The sequence below is a fragment of the Dipodomys spectabilis genome, unplaced genomic scaffold (assembly GCF_019054845.1).
Source record: "Dipodomys spectabilis isolate Male_0828 unplaced genomic scaffold, ASM1905484v1 ptg000173l, whole genome shotgun sequence".
Classification (NCBI taxonomy): domain Eukaryota; kingdom Metazoa; phylum Chordata; class Mammalia; order Rodentia; family Heteromyidae; genus Dipodomys; species Dipodomys spectabilis.
Window position 1 is genome coordinate 9,670,623 of NW_024870850.1, and position 20,955 is coordinate 9,691,577.

The 20,955-nt window shown below is 41.7% G+C and overlaps 1 non-coding gene across 1 annotated transcript; it reads left to right on the forward strand.

Annotated features, from left to right (window-relative positions):
• The first annotated feature begins 11,061 nt into the window (after positions 1-11,061).
• On the forward strand, positions 11,062-11,147 carry LOC122120026. Its single transcript, XR_006149648.1, has one exon. It is a non-coding gene; the product is annotated as a small nucleolar RNA SNORD35 (small nucleolar RNA).
• The last annotated feature ends 9,808 nt before the right edge of the window (positions 11,148-20,955 follow it).

Below are 20,955 nucleotides of genomic sequence, written 5' to 3' on the forward strand. Positions count from 1 at the left end.
ATAAACATAGATGTTGCCTAGAATGTTTAGAAGCTCTGAGAGCAATCTGTATCACATCTTAGTTTAATGTGAGGACTTCTTTGAACAAACAAGTTTCTCTTATTCATTTCTCTGGTTATGTTAGAGACATAGCACATTCCCAACAAGTCCTCCTACATTTGCATTCTAACGGATATTTTGTGATTCCTCCAGAGTAATCTGTCCTTTATACTATCATACTTCCTAATGAGTACATTATCTACTGTGCTTTTTCCTTTCTCTTTCCTGTCTCAATTATTCTTTCTACCTATCATATATCACTGCTTGAATATCACTATGTTGCTAAGCTACTAGTATAGGAAGTTGAACATTTCCATGTTTTCATTATGGTAACTCAAGTCCATTCTCTGACCTAACTGTATATTTCTGTGTCGCGTCCACCTCGACCAGCAAGGAAGACACGACCCGGGATTCTTCTCAAAGCAGTTTATTCAGGAACCTTGATTATTAGCTTCTCTCTCTCCCCGCACCCGCACTCCGGTTATAAGCCTCCTGGATGGCCAATCCCGAGGTGCCACGTGGCATATACCAATAGGGTCGCAAACACGGAAGCAAGCCAGCAGCCAAGCCATAGCCATATAAGGAGTTGTTTTTCACAGAGAGCACTCGCCATCGGGAAGGCGGAAGGCAGAAGCCAGCGCCATCTTTGGCTTGGCCGTGCCATGCGGCCGTGCCATCTTTGGTTGGCTCCCACAGCTCTCCACAGCTCCCCCTTTTTGTTTTATTAAGCGACAGGTAAGAGTAGAGGTTGGGCCTCTGTCTAAAACATTAATGAAAGGACCTTGCACTGGTCTTCGCCTGAGGGGCGCCTTCCCCAGTGACGACCAGGCCTGTCCGATGCCTTTTTTGCAGAGGTGGGACCTTGGGCATCAATCCACTTGCAACCCAACATGCTCTTCTTGGGCTCACGCCAGGAAGTGATTCCCATGTGCAGTGCGTTTGCCCAAGTGCAGTGCGTTTGCCTTACACCCTGTGCTATTCCGTTAACGTGGCAAGCCACGCGTGGGGGGACTGTCCGGCCTCAATGGCAGTGAAAGCCTGGACCACCATAGCCATACTCCTGCGCTGCGAGCTCCTAATCCGGCATATGCACCACAGGCACAGCAAGATCACCAATGCCAGGATACCGATAAGGGAGCCTAATCCCGCCCACTCCTTCAAATGATCCACAGCTGTCAAAATCCAGGAGGAAACATCTTGTAACAGGGCATCATCCATCCGGGTGGAGTTTACCACGACAATGGCCGATTGTAGCTGCAACATCAATTGGTCGAATTCTCCCGTCCAGTTGCCTAAAAGATAACTTGACAGTTGTTTAGACAAATTTGCTGCCTGAGTATAGTTATAGTACTGAATAGCAGTGATACAAAGCCCTTCATATTTTTGAATACATCCCAGCTGAGCCAACTGCCACATGATATCAACCTGTTCCTGCACAAGATCAATCCTTTGATTTAACAGCATCAGTCCTCCTTTTAATTGTGCAAAGGCCACTTGTTGTAAATCCAGAGCTCTGGCTGTAGTAGCCGACAAGTTATTTAAAGTTTGAGCCGTCTGCACAGTATGTGACATGGCGACAGCGGCAGCCGTCGCACCCGCAGCAGCCACAGCTATAGCAGTTACAATGGCCACTGTGATGCCAAAATCTCTCTTATGTCTAAACAAGGTTACAGCTTGAGAAGCATCTACTGGCACAGGCACCCAACGCGGAATGCGTGTAACTATGGCTAACGGATACTGAGAACTCCAGCAGGTAGCATAATAGCAGGTTTCATTAGTACAAGCACACACATCATCTGAGCATATAGAGATGTTGTTAATTACCAAAAACACAAAAGGGGAAACCACACACACGGGGGTAGGCTGATAGCTGATTACCGTATAATTTTTACTGAAACGACAATTGGCACCTATAGTATGGGCAGTACTAATCAAATTACAAGTCATGTTTGCTATAAAAAAGTGACCCCCTTGCAGCATAACTATAGGTTCAGCCTGCAAGCAACTTCCATTAAGACCACATAACAGCCAATTATTAAAGGGATTAATTCCAGCCCTAAATTGTACACTAGCATCAGACAAGACACTAGGGGAAAATGAAAAATGCTCAGACTCATCAGCCCAAATAACCTGTCATGATTGGCAACCTGTCCAGGGCCAAGCCTCCCCCATACGGTCAGGCAGGCAAAAAGGGGCCCATTTAGGTTGTTTTACAGGCCACGGGTCTCTGCTTAACTTTAAACTTTCATAATATCTGCCTAAAACAGTACCAACGAATCCAGTAGCATTTGTCCAAGCCTCAGTTGATCTCGGATTTCCATACCAATATCTAACATAAGCAGCTGGGGAATGAGTCAAGGCTATGCAACTACCATTAAGGGTCACATCACTTAAGCAAAAGCATAACGTGCCCATCAAGTTAATTTTTCTAGCTTCACCAACCCCTGCCATTTCTTTATCCTCTGGGTAAAAGGGAAGGTTAAGAGTCTTATTTGTGGTGAAAAACTTAGGGAAAAGAGAGGCGTCATGTCTCACAGGCATGGGCCCCGGGAATGCAGACAGTATCCCCCACCTCAGTACCGCCTGTCCCTGTTGGATCATCAGGAGCTGTATGATCAGCAACGCAATCTTTTGTTTCTTCCGGGTTTCGTTCATCTTGGACTCGCCGCACAAGTCGTTCAGGCACCCACACTGGATCTGAACGATTCTGAGGAAAAACACAAACAGATCCTCGTGCCCATACCAGCACGGGGTCAGGCCCGTTCCAGAGCCCGGTGAGCACATCCTTCCACAAAGCCGATCCTAAGGCCGAAGGAGTGGAACTGTTGTGCCTATCCGCTGCTGAGCGACCAGCGTTATCCAAATTCAGAAAATTTAGGGTGAATAGTGTCATGGCTATTCTTTGTCTTGCCGTAGCCATCAGGGGTCCAGCTCCCCCTTTTTGTTTTTGTAACATTTCCTTGATAGTGCGATGAGCTCTTTCCACAATTCCTTGTCCTTGAGGGTTATAGGGCAGTCCATGCACCAGGGAAACACCCATTTGAGTGCAAAAAGAAGCAAAGCGCTGCCCAGTATAGGCTAGACCATTATCAGTTTTTAGCTGTTTTGGCATTCCCCAGGCTGCCCACGCTTCCAAGCAGTGAGATATTACATCAGTAGCCTTTTCTCCTGACAGGGGGTGGCAAATACAACACCCGAAAAGGTGTCAACAGAAACATGTAGATATTTTAAACGGCCAAATTCAGATACATGAGTTACATCCATCTGCCATACTTGTAAGGGTCTTAAACCACGTGGATTAACTCCAAACGTAGGGGGTTGATGGTAAATAATACATTGGGGGCACTCCTTTATCACTTGACGTGCATCCGCTCTAGAAAGGGAAAAGCGGCTTTGTAAAGTCCTGGCATTTACATGAAATTTGGCATGAAAATCTTTTGCTAAGTCAACAGAAGAAGCATGGAGCGCCCACTCAGCACGAGTGTACGCATCAGCCAAGGCATTACCTTTTGTCAGTGGCCCTGGGAGGCCCGTATGTGCTCGAATATGCATTGGAAAAAAGGGTTCCTTGCGTTTCCATATAAGGGATTGTAACAAGGTAAAGGGAGCTAGAACAGAACTGGTAGCCTTTATTGTACCAACCGCTTCCAATATTTTTAAAGCATTTATTACATAGGCTGAATCTGATATTAAATTAAAAGGACAGGGGAAAGCTTTAAATACTTCAATTACAATCATCAACTCAACAATCTGTGGGTTACCGGGGACAAATTGATGCTGCACGGGGTCTTGGTTACCTGCAACATATTCCCCCTCATCCTGTTTTGGAGCCATCCGTAAATATGTTTATAGCCCCTCTAATAGGCTTTTGGGCAGTTACCTTTGGAAAAATCACTGGATGTTCCTTTACAAATCTTAGTAGGGGGTCTTTGGGCAAATGATTATCAATAACTCCTGGAAACATGCATCTCAAAATGGACCAATTATCAATAGTGGCACATAAAGTCTGAACTTGGTAGGCATTGTAAGGAACAATGATGGAGTGTGGATAAACTCCAAAAAATTGTAAACTCTGTTGAATTCCTTGTAGAGCTAAGCCCGCTACTGCCTCAGGGTAATATTCCAGCGCCTTTCCGGGGGAAACATGAGAATGTAACCACATCAACGGCCCCTTTTGCCAAAGTACCCCAGTTGGTTGGGCTTCAGTAGGAAGAATGCATAAATCAAAAAGTTGGCCATCTTGTAGCCTGTTTAAACAGGCGGCACTTAAAGCCTCCTCCACCCTTTTGAGAGCAAATCGGGCACTCTCAGTCAGGTCTCGTGGGGAGTTTAAATCTATATCTCCTTTTAGCATGTCAAATAAGGGTTTTAATTCATAATTTGGCAATTTTAAATACCCCCTTATCCAATTAATATCCCCCAACAATTTTTGAAAATCATTTAAAGTCTTTAAGTTATCTTTTCTCAGGGTCAATTTTTGAGGCACAATCGACCTGGGATGTATCTTAGCTCCCAGATACTCCACCACTCTGCCTGTTTGTGTTTTTTCTGGCGCCAGATAAAGACCCTGTTTTCTTAAGGCAAAAACCAATTCTGCATAGGCCTTTTGTAATCCAGCCTCCTCCTTATGAGCTAACAAAATGTCATCCATATAATGGACCACCCTGAGTTTTGGATGCCTTTTTTTAACAGGAGCTATAGCCCTGCCGACAAACAACTGACACATAGTGGGGCTGTTGGCCATACCCTGAGGCAGCACGACCCACTCATATCTTTGGTCAGGTTCCTCATGGTTACAAGAGGGCACAGTAAAAGCAAAGCGCTCACAATCAGCCGAATGCAAGGGGATAGAAAAGAAACAATCTTTTATGTCTATTACCATAATAGGCCAATGGGCAGGAAGCACAGAAAGCAAAGGTAACCCTCTTTGTACAGGGCCCATAATTTGCATCTGTGCGTTTATGGCACGCAAATCATGAAGTAATCGCCATTTACCTGACTTTTTCTTTATCACAAATATTGGAGTATTCCATGGTGAAACTGAGGGTCTCACATGACCCAGGGCTACTTGTTCTTCTACCAGTTTATGAGCGGCTAAAAGCTTTTCGGAGGATAGAGGCCACTGAGCTACCCATACCAGTTCCTCCGTCTTCCAGGTAATGGGAATTTGATCCTCAGCGGCCCCTATGAAAAACCCAGCCCATGTCTATCAAGTTTTTGGTGGACATCAATAGGCTCTTTACAGCCTTGCAAGTTTTTTCCCAGTTCTTGCCCTGGGCAGTAGCCCATTCGTAACATCATTTCCTTTGAGGTGGGAGAATATTCATTACTAAGGCAAAACCCCATCTCTTTTAGTAAATCTCTACCCCACAGGGAGACAGGCAATTCTAAAACATAAGGCTGGATGTTTCCAGAGTGTCCTTCTCCATCCTTCCAGTTGAGGGGTCTTGCACTTAAGTCAGGAGCTTTGGCATAGCCTAGCCCTCTCAGGGTTTGTTCTGAGGCCTGTAATGGCCACCCTTTTGGCCAATCCTTTTTTGCAATAATGCTACAATCGGCCCCTGTGTCTAACAGTCCTATAATCTTTTTTCCTTCAATCTCCAGCTCAAGCATGGGTCTCTGATCTAAATCCAGAGCTAGGTACACTGACTAAATTCCGGAGGAGCCAAAACCCTTTTCACCTCTCTCAGACTGTATGGCAGGAAATTTTTCATGTAGGCTAGGTAAGAGTAACAATTGGGCAATTCTATCTCCAGGGGAAATTGCTACAATGCCTTTTGGGGCTTCTACCATAATTTTAACTATACCTGTATAATCTGGGTCAATAACTCCTGGGTGAATTTTAAGCCCTCTAAGGGCAACAGAAGACTGGCCAATTAGTAACCCCACCGTGCCCCGTTCTAAAGGACCTTGAAAATCTGACTCTATTAACTGAACACCCATTTGTGGGGTCAGTACGAGTCTGGTGGTGGCACGGAGGTCCAGTCCCGCTGAGCCTGTAGTGGCTCTCCGCGGTTCTTGGGATGCCTCAGGGTGGGCCATCCTTCTTGGGGAATTTCCTCGTTTGAGCTCTCCATTGCCCCATACGTTTGCGGGCCCTGGGGACGGGGGCCCCTCTGCCCGTTTTTTGGCTGCGTGATGAGGCCCAAGGGCTGGCCATTAGCATCTTTGACTGATCTACATTCATTGGCCCAATGCTTTCCTTTTTTACATCTGGGGCACAGCCCTGGCTGTTTACCTGTTGTAACTCCTCCAACTCTTTCGGGTCCTTTTCTCTCTGGGCAATCTCTCTTGAGATGACCAGCCTTGCCACACCTGAAGCATACTCCAGATGTCGCTCCAGAGTTTCTCCCCCGCCTATTTGAATACTGTAGTACTGCAGCGGCAAGGCCTGCATTAGTTAGAGGTCCTCCCAGCTCTCTGCACACTTTCATCCAGGCCTCCAACCCTCTATGTTTATGTGGGGTAATGGTGGCTTTACATTCTTTGGTACATTGCTCATAGACTAATTGTTTTATAAGAGGCATGGCCATGTCAGGGTCCCCAAAAATTTTGCCTGCTGCTTCCACCATTCTGGCCACAAAATCTGAAAAAGGCTCCGTAGCCCCCTGCAGGATCTTGGTGAGATTGCCACTAACTTCCCCTTTATTTGGTAGTGATTTCCACGCCCTAATGCAAACATCATTTATCTGTTGATACACTTCAGGGGGATATCCTATCTGAGCATTAGCAAAGCGACCTTGTCCCAAGAGCATATCTCTGTCTCAAGCAGGGTTAACGTTTACTTGATTGATGGCTGCCTGTTCACTACAAAATTCCAGCATAAATGCCCTCCAATCCAAGTACTGGCCTGGACTCAAACATGCCCGTGCTAGGCTTGCCCAGAGGGAGTCATGCAGTATCTCTTTATAGCCTCCACTTGAGCTATAGTAAAAGAGGCTGTAATCCCATACGTCCGAACAGATTCAGCCAGGGACTTAATTACTTTAAATTCTAGAGGCTCATGAAATCTCTGTTGATTACCGTCTTGAAAAACTGGGAAGGCAAGTTCTGCTCGGGCAGTCCGCCAAGTATCCGGGCAAAAGGTATGCCCATTGGCTCCATGTTGATATGGAGGAGGACCTAAGGGGACTTGACCGGAAGTTCCTTTTACGTCATCTAAAGGGGCCTGACCAAAAGTTCTTTCCACATCCTCATTAAGCACAGGTTGGCTTAGCTTATGTTTTCCCTTTTTTATACGACTCCTTTTCATCTGTTGAATAAGTGCTCTCACTTCTTCCTCCTCTAGCTCGCTGGAACTTTCTCTTTCCCATTTCAGCTCAGACAGATCTGGGTATAGTTGCCCCCTTTTGCCCTGTTTACTGTCTCCCTTTTCACTGATCGCCTTCTCTGACCTCTCCTCCTGTAACTGCTCCAGTGCTGACTGTCCATTTTCTATAACCTCACAGCAGCGCTGGTCCTCCAGGCAGCCCCTTATCAGTTTCCAAATGGTGCGGACTCCTGCCTTTAATGTGCCCTGTTCATAGGCAAAGTCCAAATCCCTCCCTAATTTTTCCCACGAGGCTACTGTAAGGCTCCCGGACACTATGAACCAAGGAGCTACAATGTTGCATTCTTCAAGGAAACTCTGTAAAACACCCTTCTTAAACTTTAGTCCTTTTGAGCGTAGGAGCTCATTCAGGGCCAGAAAAATTGGATGAGACGTCGCAGCGCCCATCTTCGTTATAAAAATTTTATCTTTTTTTATTCCCTTTTTTATTTTTTATATTTATATTCTTACTTTCACTTTAGGTCTTTATTTTTTCCCGGGTTTCCACTCTCTCTTTATATACAGAGAAGAGCCCCGTATTATGCCTGCTTTAATCGCAGATTCCCACTTACCTGGGAACTTACCGGTGCAACGCCCTGACTGCCAAGAGTTCTGGATCCCTTGTGGAATTAGGTCCCCTTACGGGCCACCACTTGTGGCATCCACCTCGACCAGCAAGGAAGACACGACCCGGGATTCTTCTCAAAGCAGTTTATTCAGGAACCTTGATTATTAGCTTCTCTCTCGCCCCGCACCCGCACTCTGGTTATAAGCCTCCTGGATGGCCAATCCCGAGGTGCCACGTGGCATATACCAATAGGGTCGCAAACACGGAAGCAAGCCAGCAGCCAAGCCATAGCCATATAAGGAGTTGTTTTTCACAGAGAGCACTCGCCATCGGGAAGGCGGAAGGTGGAAGCCAGCGCCATCTTTGGCTTGGACGTGCCATGCGGCCGCGCCATCTTTGGTCGGCTCCCGCAGCTCTCCACATTTCTGTTCACATATTTTCTATTTTTCTATATAACTGAGTGTATTTTACTAGAAAATCTCTCATTCTCTCTTCTTTGTTTAAGAATTTAAGAGCACGATGTTAATCTGTTGCAGTTTCCAACAGGAATCTATGAATGTATTTTTTGGGGAAGAAATGTGAGTGTACCAAAATAACTACAGTTGTCCAAATGAGCAGCTGCAGCAATAGTTTGCTTATTGGTCATTATTTCTTATTGAAATCCAAAAATACAGAGTATACAATTGGCCAAGCAGAGCCTTGTCATCCCAGTCCCTAAGAATCCTCAATAGTAATGGATGGAGAATGGGAATCCTTTATAAGAAGAGAAAAAACTCCCTAAGAGAGGACAAAACATCAGATAGGCTCAGACTTCAAAACTCTCAATGATCTTTACAATTCCATGAGAACAAGAATGATTCAGAAGACTCCCTAAGAAATCAAAGTGTTGAGGAGCTTGAAGTAGGAATATTGTCAGGCCACCACCACATTGTACAGCCAGGAGGAGTCCAATGGACAAACAAGCGCGTGTCTCTGAGTCCAGAGATCTTGATGTCATTCCATGCTGTAGCTGTGGCTCAGTGAAGTGACATCACCCACACATGCATGACAGAGATACACATAGTGCTGTCTCTAATTCTTCTGGACCATGGATGGAAAACAGAAAAGCATCTGCACAGAGACAGAAATGTCTGGAAGCCAAACAGATTATCCCACTTACAATGACTCAAAGAAGAGAGTGCTCACTGTTCTGTATAGGTGCTCATTTAATGATTGCCACTTCTGGTTTTCAGTGGTCCATTGGAGAGAAGAGTTTCAAGGAATTCCCTGCTTGGGATGGCTTTGAACTGCAATCCTAAGATCTCAGCATCCCGAGTAACTGGGATCATAGGCATGAGGCACCAGCACCCTGCCATTGATGCTGTTTTGATAACTGAGTTCCAGACTTTCAATATGATTGTGATAGTCCCACTGCAGTACTCAGAAAGAGTTTAGAATAATACAGGTAATGTAGTTTGGGGAAGACATTAACAGCATCAGAGCCAGTACAGTATAGGTAGAAAGAAAAAAATTTTTGGTTACCCATTCTGGTAACAAAACATAACTATAAGAAAGTACAAAACATAGGGAACTGAAGCATTCACACAAGTGGTGAAATAATTTTTACTGCACTATCCTACCATCTGGCTACCCAAAACAATTATGTTGATATTCATGAGTAAGAGGTGGTATTTCCAAGACTCTTCATGTATCAAATACATCAGTACTTACTCGGTAGAGATGCTTCTGTCTTTAGACACAACCAAGGATCTCTTCAAGTCTGGTGCATAGGGAAAGCTCAGCCTCCATCCTCAGGACTGACAGACCAGGAGTGGGCTAGTGCCAGCCTCTGTTCCAGAGGACCACAAATGTCCAGGAGATGCTCAAGTGAAGGTGGGAAAGGATGGACTCATCATTAATCTTAGGAAAATCAATCTCTAGAGCTCACAGTTAGCAAACTTGTGTATTTTGTTGGACCAAATTACTAAGGACTTCCAAACAGAAATGGAAGAAGAGAAAAGAGATGAATAGTCACACTCCATTTTTGGAGGAGATCTCGTTAGCTATGCTGGTAAAAGGTAATGTGTCCTTTCTTCCGTTGCTTCATTTTCTGCTTATTTTTTTTAAGGTCCAGTGATGTTCAATCTCCATTTGATTGGACTAAATTACATATCACAAACGTAAACAAGTAAACGAAGTAAACAATTAAACAAGACCCAAGAAATAAAGGACCTCTTCTTACTTTTCATATAATTTCTAAATCACTCTGTGTTCTTGACCCCATATACGCTGAATAGGCATGCACATCTGAGGGAAGCCAGGAGGAGGGCAAAGAAGTAGAGGAAAATGGGTGAAAAAAATACAGCAGAGGGCCCATCAGGGGCACTGATCATTGATGAAAGTGAACTAAGCAACTCAATAGTGATGATGGGAGGGAGGGAATGAGAGAGAAAGAGGAAACAGCTGATACTGAGCAAAAGGAAAGAAATGTACATATCACCCAATTTGGGAAAAACAGTTTTATTGTTAAAGTCTGTAGAGTTCATAAGCTTTGTAGATCAAGAGGATGACAAGATGCATTGGGAAGGTTAAAATGTGTTAGTGACTTTAGCTAAGTATCATTATGCCACAATAGTGTGAAATTTATGTAATTACATAATCTCAAAAAAGAAAAAGTGTTACTCTTAAAATTTGGACTAAAACCTTAGGTAATGTGTATTAAATTTTCACATTCTTGTGGAAATCTATTATTAAATTCATTTTGAATTTCTATATTAGACACATAATTTTTTGCGAGCCAGACACCGGTGGCTCTCTTAAAAGACTTGGATCTGAGGATTACAGTTCAAAATTAGCCTGGACAGAAACATCTATGAGACTCCATCTCTAACTTACAAGTAAAAATATAGGACAGGAGGTATTTGTCAAATGTTAAAATGCCACATGTGTATTACAAAGCCAAGAGAGGGAGCTTGGGGCCCTGGCTTCCAGGGCTGATACACACACATACACACAGACAAACACACACACACACACACACACACACACACACACACACACACAGACGTTTTTCATATTGAAAACATAAATTCATCTTTAATTCCCTTTACTTTTGCCATCCAACTCCAATAAACCTCAATCCTGTATTTAAATTTTTTAAAGAAAATGCAAGTGGTATCATTTCTCACGAGGGTCTGTGGATGCCATAGTGAGCAGTGCCAATGATGGCAAAGGCTCAACAGAAACATGGAGAAAAGAAAGGGTGAAGACAGACAGACAGACAGAATAGCCAATATATTAAAACCACACAATCATTAAATGAAAATCATCCCAAACTGTGAGAGCAGGAGAACAAAAGAAAAGAGAAGCCCACGCGTGGCAGGTGAGACACCTCAACCCAGAGAGGGGGCAGAATAGCAGCAATAGACTATGGATCCCACCCTTGTCCCCTGGGCCTGCTGCTCAGGATCTGCCCCGTGTTGTTGTTGCTGAATCTGCGCCCAGATACGGGCAAGGCCCTGCGGTATTCCAGAACCACATGCAGTCCCTCATGCTCAAGGCCCAGGTCTCCTTCCTATGATGCTCATTGCCCCATGACCCAGGGCATACTGAGAGTATCCTTCACCTTCTAGGACCCTGAGCCCCATCTTCCCCCAGAGGCGCCAAACCATGCGCAGGAGCTGGGCAGCTCAGACATGCTGCTTGTCATGTGTGGGAACCACTTGATGGTCGCGGTGAAGCTTGTACCCTAGGTTGGTTGGCCTGGTAGGGGTGGTTCAGGAAGTTCCCAGAGGCAGAAGCCAGACTCCTGCTCTAACAGGTAGTGAATGGCTCATGAACCAACTAGACTGGGATAATGCGATCCGGAAGTCTCTTGGCAATGCACTGGTAGCTTCCACCAGCCAAAGGGATAGGAGGTAGAAATTCTCGAACTGGCTGTGAGAACAGCCAATGGTAAGAATATTGGCTTGTGTTTTACAGTTTTCTTATTTTTCTTCTTCTATTTTGCAACTTCTTGGCAATACTAACCCATCCAAACTTATATTTGCCTTCTTTTTTCCCCACAGGATTCCTTTGATAAAACAATCGTGGAGTGTGTGTTCTGATTTTCTATTTTCCTATAGACATCTTTCAGATAGATGATGTGCATAATGTGCAATTTAATTTGCATACATATTTTAACCATTGTGGTTTCCTTTAAAGGACAAAGAAAAAAATAGCACCTAATTTAAGTTTTCCTGGCTTTGGTTAGATATTTACTTCAATGTAAAACCTAATTTATGTTACTCAATTCTTTTTTTGTTGGTCACAGTACTTAAAATCTGAGCCTAGGCTCGGTCCCTCTGTTCTTCAGCTCAAGGCAGGCACTTTACCACTTGAGCCACAGCACCATTCTCAGTTTTTCTGAGTGGTTTATTGGAGATAAGAGTCTCACAGAATTTTTTGCACAAGGTGGTTTTCAATCATCCTCATATTTCAGCTTCCTGAGTTGCTAGGATTACGAGTTTGAGCCACCAGCTCCCAGCTATTGCTCAATTCATTTTTTATTATTGTTGCTCAATTCTTTACACACTAAAATCCAATGTATGAGTTTTTGTACCTAAAAGTTGTTTTCCTTCAAATATTACCTGAAGAAAGTTACAAGAGTGATATGTAAAGTCATGCAATCAGCTGCATTTTGAAAACACCAAGAGATGGTCTGAGATCCCTCAAGTTTGTTAAGTTTGGACTCTTCATGCAATGTCAGTCTACATGTGATTCTCCTGTCCTCTCTGCTTTAAAACCAAATGGGAAATATCAATTTACAGCCAGTTTGTCTAAGGATTGCTACTTTACATCTTTTAAAATGTCATTTTGAGATTGAATGTTTTCAAAGAGTTAATTAAACATGTAGTTTTTAAAAACTCAATAAGGAATCCAGGTGACAGTGATTACACACCTGTAATCTTAGCTACTCTGATGGCTGAGATCTTAGGATAAGGGTTCAAAGCCAGCCCATGCAGGAACTCCATGAGACTCTTATCTCTAATTAACCACCAGAAAACAAAAATTGGTACTGTGGCTCAAGTGGTAGAGCACTCTTTTTGAGCTGAAGACTGAGGGACAGCACTCAGGCCCAGAGTTCAAGTCCCATGACTGAGGAAAGTTAGTAAATGAAAGCCTTGAGAAAGGGAATTGATGAAAGAAATTGGTTTCATTTGTATAAAAAATGATTTCAGCAAAAATTGTCTTCAATTTTTATACCCACAAGATGTTCAAGTAACTAGCAAATGGCATGAGTACATCTTGAGTGTCATAATATACATCTTATTATAAAATAATTGGAAATAAGTAAGCTGATTGATTATCAAGAAAATTAATAATAACAGAAGATGGCAGAGGAGAAACTGGAGGATAAACAAGCTCTCACATATAAAGCAGTGTTAGTGTTCCAGTAAACAGTCCTAGGCCAGAGAATCACACCAAGTGTGCCATCACAGTACAGAGAGTTTGGCCAGAGAGGGAAAATCCAGGCAAGGAGACACATCTGAGCACTTTCTGATAGCTGCAGCAAGCGGCACTAGCCGCAGCCACCATACCTACAACAGACAGCATCCGGGACAAAGGCGCCAGATGCAGCAGGCGAGTGGATTCTACTCAACACCAGCAAGATCTGACAAGGAGCAGATCTTCATCCTGCAGATCGCAAACCAGAGACGACTCAGGAACCAACACTCCGGCGTGAGTAGTATCCTGACATCCTCATTCCTTCTCAGGGAGCAGAGGCAGGAAGGCCACCCCTCCCCTACCCCACCGGAGTTCTCCATCTTTGATACTGACAAAGGCCTGGCTGAGCAGCTAGCTTCAACACAGGCCTTGGAAGGAAATAATTGGAGCAATTAGCAGGTCCCAGAACACTGACCTGACCTGCCAGGCTCAGCTCCACTCAGGGAAAAGTCACCCAGCCCAGGCAGAAGTCGCTCCACCCCCAGAGGAGTGACTTTCTTCACTGAGTAAACAGAGCCAGGGGATGCTCCTCCATACAGCAGCCTAGACAAGCAATTGAAACTCAGTAAATATAAACCATGAGAATGGCTCCAGGATGGGCTCAGTGAGTTTCTCTGTGAGTTTTCCCCTCAGGGAAAAGCTACTGTTTGCTCAAAGGCTTCAACCCTACCCAGAACCTAGGCTCAACACAGCATCTCCAAACTAGAGGAAACAGCCACCTACCTCTTTTGTGATACTCAAAGCAGATCTCCCTCCCACTGAACTAGACTGAGAGGAGGATCACACAATCCAGGGTAAAGCAGAGCATTTTTCTGCCTGCTCAAACAAACTGACAAGAAAAAAATCAAGTCATAGGAAAAACAAACACCAAAAGCAGACCAGAGATTCCACCAAGAAACTGGTTACAGACACAAAGGAGATAGAGGATCTTCCCATTACCCCACCCCCCAAAAAATCAGGAATTCTTTCTCAGAACTTTTATTAAATTTTTAATTTTTAAAAAATAAACAATATTTTTAATATCTTTTTTCCTCTTATAATTTTTATGTTCGGTATATATGTGTGTGTGTGCTTTTTTTCATCTCTTTTGATCTTTTGGTCCTTTTTTTTCTTCACAATTCCTTTTTTTCCCTTATTTTTTTTTGTGACTTAATTGCTGTTCTGGTCATCCTCAGATATATACCCATCATCGATTATTAGACCTTATCCCCCACTGTGTACATATTTAATCCAGAAATTTATTACTCAATTCAATACTTCCTAGCCTTAAATTCTTTAATAGCAGTATTATCTCTTTAACCCTATATAATTTTATAAGAATTTTTATTGTTTACTTGTTCATATCTCCTTTCTATCCCTCCACTCCTCTCATTCTATCCCTTTCTTCTCACAATTTCACTTAGATAAATTTTAAGTTTCACTTTTTAAATTGACATTTTGTTTTCCAGTTTTTCTTGTCTCTCTTTTTTCTCTCTCTCTCTTCTATTACTCTGTCCAACCCATTTCCCTCTTTGAGAGTAGGACTTGGTTAATTTCACTCTCCCTTTAACTCTCCACATCACTCTAACCCTATTTTTCCCACATTTTTCCCTAAAGCTAATAATTTCTGGTTAGCAAAATTCTTCTTTGCTGTTCTTAGCTCACTTATCCATAGTTGTTTGATGATGAATAGATTGTATCGGTTGTACTATATTATATCTGCAGCCTTTTGACTGTGCAAGTACAGGACGTTGTTGGTGCTTGACTTAAAATAGTGTTCTAGCACAAAATTGGCGTTACTTTCATACCAAATGGGCAGAAAAAGTCAGACAAACACAAGGAAAACGGCAAGTCTAGGTATCACAGATCCCACTCATGATAATCAGGTGACAGAACAGATAATGAATAATCCAGAGGAGAGTTCCCAAAAAGCTCTACAAACACTACTGCTAACATGATGAATGAAAAGATTGAAAACCTACAAAAGACAGTGTGAGCATGATAGGGAGCAAGAGGAGGCAAACAAAAGGTCAATAGAGGAATCTTATGAGTGTGAAGAAGCTATTCAAAGATTAATACAGGAATTGCATGATCAGGTTGAGAACACTCAAAGAGAAATAAAGTAATTGTGTGAGCAGGCTGAGAACAAAGAAAACTACAGGCATTGGGTGAACGCGAGGAAGCTAATCAAAGAGTAATTCAGGAATTGCAAGAGTGGGATGAGAATAGACAAAGATCAAATGAGACATTCATGGAATCCATAAACAGACAGCTGAAAGAAGTCAGGGAGACCACAAAGGGAATGCTGAATGGAGCCCAACAGAGAGAATGGGAGTCCAAGGAAACCATAACCATTCAACTAAGTGATTTGAGAATAAACACTGAACACCAAATTAAGGAAGTAAAGAAGTTCATACAAGATCTAAAACAAATTTCCAACTAAGAATTTGAAGCCATCAAAACCAATCAATTAGAACGAAAATAAATTTAAAAAATGTATGAAGCCTTGACAGTTGGTAAGACCATGCAGAAAATTGAATCTCGGGGATTGAAGACAGCCTACATATTATAGAGAAAGAGCATACACCTATCCAAGACAAATCCAAGCAATAGGACAGATCTATTCAACATTTGGAAGACACCATCAGAAGGCCTAATCTAAGCATAATGGATGTAGAGGAGCACCTAGAGGCACCTAGTCTAGGAAATTTGGATAACAGGATCCTAGTAGAAAATTTCCCAAACATGCAAAAAGATAGGCCTATTCAGATACAAGAAGCTTTTAGAACCCCAAATAGACCACACCAGAACAGGACATACCCCTGTCACATTATAATCTGCAAAGGATCAATTGAGACCAAAGAAAAGGTCCTTCAAGCAGTCAAGGAGAAAAGAACAATCACATATATAGGGAAAATAATTAGAACCACCTCAGATTTCTCAGCAGAGACAACTAAAGCAAGAAGACCCTAAAATGTCATATACCACTCCCTAAAGACAGACAATTATCAACCAAGAATACTGTACCCAGCTAAACTCTCCTTCATAACCAAAGATCAAATAAAAACCTTCCAAAGCAAAGAAAAACTGAAACAATATATCTCCACCAAACCAGGCCTACAAAAGATACTTAAACATGTCCTACACACAGAAAACCAACAAGACCACAATAAAGGCCAAGAAATGGCACCCAAACGGAGAATCCAAGAACCATAGGAAGAACCCAGTTGCTGCAGCACCCAAGAAGATGGATAACATGGCAGGAACTCCCAAACACCTCTCAGTTCTATCTCTTAACATTAAGGACTTAACTCTCCAATTAAGCGGCATAGACTGTCTAGCTGGATTAAAAAGCAAGATCCTTCTATCTGCTGCCTTCAGGAGTCACACCTTGCCCATAAAAACAGACACATTTTAAAGGTGAAAGGCTGGAACAAAATCTACCAAGCAAATGGCCCCTATAAACAGGCAGGAGTTGCAATCCTAATATCAGATAAAACAGACTTCAAATTAAAATTAGTAAGAAGAGATAAAGAAGGTCGCTACATATTAATTAAGGGATCTCTCCTTTAGGAGGATATTACAATTCTAAATGCTTATTCACCAAACAACAGAGAGCACCCAAATTTATCCAAGAAACACTACTTTCCCTCAAATATCACATAGATCCAAAGACTTAATTGTTGGGGACTTTAACATATCACTATCCCCACTAGAAATATCAATTTTCAAAAACTCAACAGAGAACCCGCAGAGCTAAACAACTGCATAGATTAATTAGATTTAACAGACATCTACCGAATATTTCACCCAGCAGCATCAGAATACACATTTTTCTCAGCAGCACATGGAACATTTTCCAAAATAGACCACATTTTAGATCACAAAGCAAACTTGTCCAAATTCAGAAACATTGAATTTATACCTTGCATTCTCTCAGACCACAAGGGAATAAAATAAAAACTCAACAGCAAAAGCCACTAAAGAAGTCCTGTAACACATAGAAGCTGAACAACACACTGTTGTATCACCAGTGGATATTGGAAGAGATTAGAAAGGAAATTCAAATGTTCATGATGTTCAACAAAAATGAATACATAAATTACCAGCTCCTTGGGGACACAACAAAGGCAGTGCAAGTTTATAGCTCTGAGTTCCTACATCAACAAATTGCAGAGATCTGAAACCGACAATTTAATAAAACATCTAAACCTCCTTGAATAAGAGCAGCAAGATAAACCCCAATTGAGTAGACAGAAAGAAACAATTAAAATTAAATCAGAATTCAATGAAATAGAATTTAAAAAAAAGAAAGAATCAACACAGCAAAGTGTTGATTCTTTGAAAAAATTAACAAAATTGACAAACCCTTAGCAAATCTTATCAGAAAAAGAAGAGAACACACCCAAATAAGTAAACTCAGGCATGAGAATGGAAACCACCACAGAAAAAAAAACAAGATTCAGAACGTTATAATGGAATACTTCTCAAAACTTTATGCTAATAAGTTTGAGAACTTAGCAGAAATGGTCCTTTTCCTTGCAAATATCGACATGCCAAAACTAAACCAAAACGAATTAAACCATCATAAAAGGCCCATATCAAGCGTTGAAATAGAAACAGCAATAAGAGACCTCCCATCTAAGAAAAGAAAAGGACCAGATGGGTTTAGAGAAGAATTCTACAAGGCCTTCAAAGCAGAGTTCACACCTATACTCCTCCAACTCTTCAATGAAATTTAAAGAGAAAGTTCACTACCGAACACATTCAAAAAATTTTAGACCAATAGACTTCAACAATTCATCCAAAAAACCATACACCACGGTTAAACAGGATTCATTCAGGGATACAAAGCTGGTTAATATAATTCATTACATCAATAAGAGCAAGCATAAGAACCACATGGTTATCTCAGTAGATGCAGAAAAGGCATTTGAGAAGATCCAACGCCACTTTATAATGATTATGAAAAATTAGGAATCCTGGGAACAGTCCTCTACAATACAATAAAGTCTGTATATGACAAATCTACAGCCAGCATTATACTTAATGGTGGAGAACTAAAGCCAATTCCTCTTAGCTCAGGTGGGAGATAAGGATGGCTACTCTCTCCACTTCTCTTAAATTTAGTATTAGAATGCCTAGGTACAGCAATAAGACAAGATGCAAGCATAAAAGGAATCCAAATAGGGAAAGATGAAGTAAAACTCTCCCTCTTTGCAGATAACATGATTTTATATTTAAAGAACCCCCGGACTCCACTCACAAATTACTCAAGCTGATTCAAAACTTTGGCAAAGTAGAAGGGTATAAAATTAGCCCTCAAAAAAGCAATGGCTTCCCTGAATTCCAACAATGAGAAAAGTGTAGCTGAAATCAGGAAAGCTACTCCATTAGTTAAATAGCCACACAAAAAATAAAAAAAACCTAGGAATTAACTTAACCAAAGAAGTGAAGGACCTTTATGATGAAAAATTTGAAAAACCTGAAAAAGGAAATCAAAACAGAACTTTGAAAGTGGCAAAAACTCTCATGCTCCTGGATTGGAAGGATCAACATAGTGAAAATGGCAATACTTCCTAAGGCTATCTACAAATTCAATGCGATACCTATAAATATTCCAACCTCATTCTTCAAGGAAATAGAACAAGCAATCCAAAAATTGATATGGAACAATAAAAGACCCCGAATAGCAAAAAACAATCCTCAAAAGAAAGTACAGTGCTGGAGGACTATCAATACCAAATTTCAAACTCTACTATAAAGCCATAGTAATCAAAAGAGCTTGGTACTGGCACAAGAACAGACCTCAAGACCAATGGAATAGGACTGAAAACCCATACATGAACCTACAGATATATAGCCATCTAATCTTCAATAAGGGAGCTAAAAATAGAAGGGAAGAAAGACAGCCTCTTCAGTAAATAGTCATGGCAAAATTGGTTAACTACTTGTAGAAAACTAAAGCTACATCTTTATATAACACCCTGCACCAGAATCAACTCCAAATGGATCAAAGACCTCGGAGTCAAAGCAGACACTCTGAAAACATTACAAGATGGAATAGGAGAAACCCTAGGTTTCCTTGGTATAGGCCAAAATTTTTTTAATACAGACCCAGAAACACAACGAATCAAACAAAGGTTGGACAAATGGGATTGCATGAAATTGCAGAGCTTCTGCATGGCAAAGGACATAGCTAGAAAGATCAATAGACAGCCCAAAGGATTGGGAGAAGATCATAACTAGCCACACAACGGACAAGAGTCTCATATCTAAAATGTACCTGGAACTCAAAAAATTAAATCCCCCAAAAACAAATCCTCAAAGAAACAACAGCCCAATAAATAACTGGGCTACAAACTTAAAGAGAAACTTCTCTGAAGAGGAAAGAAGGATGGCCAGTAGACACATGAACACATGCTCAGCCTCCCTAGCCCTAAAAGAAATGCAAATCAAAACAACATTGAGATACCACCTCACCCCAGTTAGAATGGCTATAATCAAGAACTCTAATAACAACAGATGCTGGAGGGGATGTGGACAGAAGGGCAGTTTACTGCATTGTTGGTGGGAATGTAAACTTGTTCAACCACTTTGGAAAGTAGTATGGAGGTTCCTCATAAGACTTCATATAGAGCTCCTCTAAGACTCAGCAATCCCAGTTTGGGGCATTTACCCAAGTGATCACAAACAAGTCCATACTAAAGCTACCAACACAACAATGATTATTGAGGCATTTTTACCATAGCTAAGATATGGAACCAACCCAGATGCTCCTCCGTAGATGAATGGATCAAGAAACTGTGGTATACATACACAATGGAATTCTATTCCTCCAACAGAAAAAATGGCATTGCCCCCTTTGTTAGGAAATGGAAAGACTTGGAAAAATTCTATTAAGTGAAGTAAGGCAGGCCCAAAGAGACATAGGTCCCAAGGTTTCCCTTCTTTGCAATAACTAGTACATGTCTGACACAAACAGAAACTGTCAGACAAGTTGATGTTTGGTGAAATTAACCCCAAGGTAAGGATTCAATGGTTTTTTTACTTTCTTGCCATTGTTTCCAACATATTTATAAGATGATATCTTTGTTACTTTGCATATACCTCCCCCATGGTATAACCCTTCTTTCACTGTATTTGATGTTGGTATAATTTGTGGAGGGTAAAGGAAAAACCAAATTGCTTAAATAGAGTTACAGGTGGACGCATTGCAACAATTAGATGTACAAGACATTATGTGGAAAAACGAACTTTGCAACTTTGGCAATGGAGTAGGGGGGTGTGGAAAGGGGAAGGGATGGGAAGGGGAACAAAGGAGGAGGCAACAATGCTTGATAAGAAATGTACTCAAGATCTTGCCCATGTAATTGTAACCCCTCTGTATGGAATTTTCACAATAAAAAATAAAAGAAAGAAAGAAGGAAAGAAAGAAAGAAAGAAAGAAAGAAAGAAAGAAAGAAAGAAAGAAAGAAAGAAAGAAAGAAAGAAAGAAAGAAAGAAAGAAAGAAAGAAAGAAAGAAAGAAAGAAAGAAAGAAAGAAAGAAAGAAAAAAAGAAAGAAGGAAAGAAAGAAGGAAAGAAAGAAGGAA